General features: G+C 37.5%; 1 pseudogene; it reads right to left on the minus strand.

Annotated features, from left to right (window-relative positions):
- Positions 1–995: 995 nt before the first annotated feature.
- LOC140508972 (heat shock cognate 71 kDa protein-like) lies at positions 996–2,902 on the minus strand (annotated as a pseudogene).
- Between the last annotated feature and the right edge of the window lie 2,430 nt (positions 2,903–5,332).

Here is a 5,332-nt window from a genome sequence, read left to right on the forward strand (position 1 = left end):
ATCTGGTGCAACCAGCATTTCCCATGGATCTTTCAGGTCACCCTGGGCAGTTAATCTCCTCCTCTGTTGTTCTCCACTTCTGCTGCTCCAGAATTTTTTGAGAGTCCCTCTCTACAGGTATTTTATGCGCTGTGTGGGGAGACCCTGTGTATGTATGTCTTTCTAGTCTGCCATCTTGGCTCTGCCCCTGACAGTTTATATTTTTGCAAATGTTTATGAATTAATTTAAATTGTCAGATTGATTGGCACAAAATTGGACAAAATATTGCTATGGATTATTTAAACTTCATCTTCATTTGTGGGACATTTACCCTTTTCAGTTTTTATACTGGTAATTCAATTTTCTTCTTTTTGGGTCAAGTTAATCAGTGATTTATTTATTTTTCATGGAAACAATGTCTAATTTTATTTATTTCACTTTTTAACTTTCTGGTATTTTTAATATCTCCTTTGAATTTTTAGGATTTCTAATTTGATGTGCAATTAGGAATTTTTAATTTGATCTTTTTCTAGTTTTTAATTGCATGTCCAATTCACTGATTTGTGCTTTGTTTTATTGATGCAGGCATTTAGAGAGATATTTTCCCCCTAAGTACTGCTTTAGTTATGTCCCCTAAATTTTGGGATTTTTTCTCGTTGTCATTCTCTTTTATGAAATTATTGCTTTCCTGATTTATTTATGATGTTTCTATGATTTGTTCTTTAACCTATTCTTTCTTTAGAATTAGATTATTCAGTTTTCAAGTACTTTATTTATGGTGCCAATTTTAAATAGATTTTATTCTCCAGGACAAGAATTGCATTTCCACTTGTTTACAGTACTGATAAAGTGCAATGTTGTTGACTTCTCTCCCTCTGCATACATTCAAGTATTCAGAATGCCCAGATTTACCCAGCAGTTTAAATTTTACTTCTAAATGGCTACTGCCTTGGCTAGAAATTTGAATCCTTCAACTTTTGCAAAGTGGTGTGAAATGCTCTTTCTTCTGGTGTGTTTAGTCCACCTCTTCAACAGTGAGTCCAGAAAAAGTACCACCAGATGGGACTGCTCCGCTCTCTGGAAAACCACTAGGCATGCCTCCTGGCATGCCCCTTATACTCTGGTACAACTTAGTAGTGATGGGGTTGCAGACCTTCTCTAATTCTTTCTGCTGATGCTCAAATTCTTCCTTCTCAGCAGTCTGTTTCTTATCTAGGCAATTAATTATTTTATTACATTTGTCAAGGATCTTCTGTTTGTCTTCATCCCCAATTTTGCTTTGCAGTTTTTCATCCTCTATGGTATCCTTCATGTTGAAAGCATAAGATTCAAGAGAATTCTTGGAAGACACCTTGTCTCTCTGCTTCTCATTCTCAGCCTTGCATTTCTCAGCCTCCTGGACCATACACTCAATGTCTTCCTTGCTCAGACATCCTTTGTCATTGGTGATAGTGATCTTATTCTCTTTGCTTGTGCTCTTATGCATAGCAGAAACATTGAGCATGCCATTTGCATCAAGGTAAAATGTTACTTCAATCTGAGGAATCCCCCTGGGTGCTGGGGAAGATTCCTGTGAGCTCAAATTTGCCAAGCAGGTTGTTATCTTTTGTCACTGCTCTCTCATAAACCTGAGTAAGCACACTAGCCTGGGTGTCCAGATAGGTGGGAATGGTGCTGGGTTTGATGAGAGTAGTCATAGCTCCATCAACAGTTTCAATTCCAACGGAAAGAGGAGTGACATCCAACAGCAGCAAGTCCTGCACATTCTCAGATTTATCTCTGGACAAAATAGCAACCTGGACAGCTACACCACAAGCAACAGCATCATTAGGATTGATACCCTTGATGAGCTCCTTGCCGTGGAAGAAGTCTTGCAGAAACTTCTGGATTTTGGAGATTTGAGTGGAACTACCCACCAGGATGATGTCATGAATTTATGGATTTATCTAGTTTGGCATCTCTTAAGGCCTTTTCCACAAGGTCCAATGTGCCATGGAAGAGATCACCTTTCAGTTCTTCAAAACCAGCTCTGGTGATTGATGTATAGAAGTCAATACCTTCATAGAGGGAGTCAATCTCAATACTGGCCTGGGTAGTAGAATAAATGGTGCACTTTACATGTTCACAAGTGATGAGAAGGCAGTAAATAGTCCTCTTGTTCTCACTGATGTCATTCTTGTGCTTTCACTTGAACTTGGCAATGAAATCATTGACCATTCAGTTGTCAAAGTCCTTCCCACTCAAGTGGGTGTCCCCAGATGTGGACTTGACCTCAAAGATTCCATCTTCAATAGTAAGAATGAAGACATCAAAAGTACCAACTCCAAGGCCAAAGATTAGCACATTTCTCTTAGCACCAACTTACTTGTCCAAGCCACAAGCAGTAGCAGTAGCAGTTGGCTCATTGATGATTTGGAGAACATTGAGACCAGCAATGGTTCCAACATCTTAAATGACCTGACTTTGGGAATCATTGAAACGGGCTGACACTCTTACTATGACATTTGTGACAGTCTTCCCAAGGTAAGCTTCAGCAATTTCTTTCATCTTGGTCAAGACCATAGAAGATACTTCTGGATAGAAACTTTGGGTCTCCCCTTTGTACTCCACTTGGGCCTTAGGCCTGCCTGTGTTCTTAAGCACTGTAAAAGTCCAGTGCTCCATGTCTGACTGCACAACTGCATCATCAAATCTGCAACCAATCAGACATTTGGTATCAAAAACTGTCTTGATGGGGTTCATTGCAACTTGATTCTTTGTATCATCACCAATTAAATGTTCTGTGTTGGTGAAAGTGACATATCTGAGAGTGGTCCTGTTTCCTTGGTCATTAGCAATGTTCTCCACTTTCCCATGTTAGAAGACTCCCACACAGGAGTAAGTGGTGCCAAGATCAATGCCAACTGTGGATCCCTTTGACATGGTTGCTGGGGAGTCAGGGGTCATACTTGACCCCTGTGGAAAACGAAGGGCTGCTGCTGCACTGAGTACACCTAAAGTACTTTTTAACCTATGTTTCCATGGTCCTTTATAATTTTTTATTGCACTATGGTCTCAAATTATGCATTTAATGTATCTGTTTTTCTACATTGGTTTGGGAAGATTTTATGCCTTAATACAAAGTTAATATTTGTGAGGGTGTCATGTACAGCTGAGAAAAAGTTATACCCCTTTATATTTTCATTGATCTTTTCTCCAGAGGTCTATTGTATCTAATTTTTCAAAATTCTGTTCATCTTCTTAAATTCTTTCTTCTTCATTTTTGTTTGTTTGATCTATCTTGTCCAAAGAGAGGGAAGTTAATTCTCCCACAAGTATAATGTTACTGTTAATGTCCTCCTGTAATTTTTAACTTTTCCTTTAAGAATTTGGATGCTACACTATTTGGTGCATATGTGTTTAGTACTGTTATTACTACATTGACTATGTTGTCTTTTAGCAAAATATGGTATCCTTGCTTATCTCTTTTTATTAGGTCTATTTTTCTTTTGCTTCGTCTTAAATCATAATTGCTGCTTGTGACATAGTTTTATCTCAGCTGATGCATTATAGATTCTGCTTGGCAATTTATTCTTACATATTGGATGTCTCTGTTTCAAGTGGTTTCATGTAAATAATATATTGTTAGAATCTGGTTTCTCATCCATTGTGTTATTTCCTTTCATTTAATGACAAGTTCATCGCATTCATATTCACAGTTATGATTACCAGCTGTGTATTTCCTTTCATTCCGTTTTTTCCCTTGTTTATCCTCTCTATCTTTTACCCAGTTAGCTCCTCAAAAGTCTGTTTTGATTATTAATGCTGCCTCTCTTAATCTACTCTCCCTTCTATAAGTCCCACCTCCACTTTTCTTATCTGTTCCCCCTGCGATTTAGGTATTGCAGAAGATAGATTTCTATACCAATTAAGTCTGTATTTTGTCCTTCATTCGCTCTTAATTTTCAGAGGACCTGTGATATCACAGGTTATGTCAGTTGCATGAGGATTGGATTTAAGTGAGTCAGAGTTGAGTAAAATTGTCAGCCTTGCTTTCTCTTCCTGATTCATCTGATTACTGTCAATGGTCTAAGATGCAGTGGGTGACCTTGGGATCTTTGGTGACTAACCAAGCTTTAAATGCTTCAGAGCTTCTGCTTCAGTCACCTTCATGTCTGTTGGAAAAAATTGTTTTCATCTGCCCATTCCACCAGGAAAGTCTTGCTTGGAGTAGATTTTCCTTTAACTCACTGATAGGTTTCAGTCCTTCAACAAGTTACGTTCAGCCTGGTTTGCCTGGTCTGCTGAGGTGGTTTGCTAGGGTGTGGCCACTGCACATGCTACATATTCTTGGAGCCATAGGTGATAATTGAGGGACAAGTGGACACCAAAGATGAATGAATAGCCTAGACCAGATCTTGGCAAGCCCTCACACCATAAGTGCTTTTGTGAACAATGAATTTTTGAACCAGTTTCAGAGAGGAAGATTCAATTACCCTCTCCATTGCAAAAACTCTTCCTTATACAACTCTTTTATGTGAGAACATTTTCCCCATTCTACTTCTCTATTCCTTCTCTCAGTGTATCAATCTTTCTTGCCCCCTCTTTTTTGTATATCATTCAAACATAATTGATTCATATTCATGCCATCTGCCTCTGTAGATTCTTTCTAAATGCCCTAATAATGATAAAGTTCTTCCGAGTTATATGTATCATCTTTCTATATAGTTATATAAGCAGTTTAATTCTATTGACTCCCTTATGATTACTCTTTCATGTTTACATTTTTATGCTTCTCTTGAGTCTTTGGCTTGAATGTCAAATTCCCTATTCAGCTCTGACCTTTTCATCAGAACTGCTTCACAGTCTTCAATTTCATTGAATATCCATTTTTTCTCCTGAAGGATTATACTCAATTTTAATTGATAGGTTATTCTTGGTTCTATGCCTTGCTCCTTTGCCTTCTGGAATTTCATATTTAAAGCCCTCCACTTTTGTAAGGAAGAAGCTCTTATTACTTATGTGAGCCTCAGTGTAACTCCATGATATTGAATTGTTTCTTTATGGCTACTTAAAGTATTTTCTCTTTGACCTGGGAGCTCAGGAATTTAGCTATGATATTCCTGAGAGTTTTTCTTTTGGGATCTGTTTTAAGAAGTGATATGTGGAGTCTTTCAATGTCTATTGTATCCACTGGATCCAAGATATCCACAGTTTTCTTTAACAATTTCTCGAAATATGATGTCTAGATGTTTTTTTTTTTATCATGGTTTTAAGGTAATACATAATTTTATATTATCTCTCCTCATTATATTTTGCAGTTCAGTTGTTTTTATGATGAATTAATTCACATTTTCTTCTATTAGTTAATTC

The sequence above is a fragment of the Notamacropus eugenii genome, chromosome 5 (genome assembly GCF_028372415.1).
Source record: "Notamacropus eugenii isolate mMacEug1 chromosome 5, mMacEug1.pri_v2, whole genome shotgun sequence".
Taxonomy (NCBI): domain Eukaryota; kingdom Metazoa; phylum Chordata; class Mammalia; order Diprotodontia; family Macropodidae; genus Notamacropus; species Notamacropus eugenii.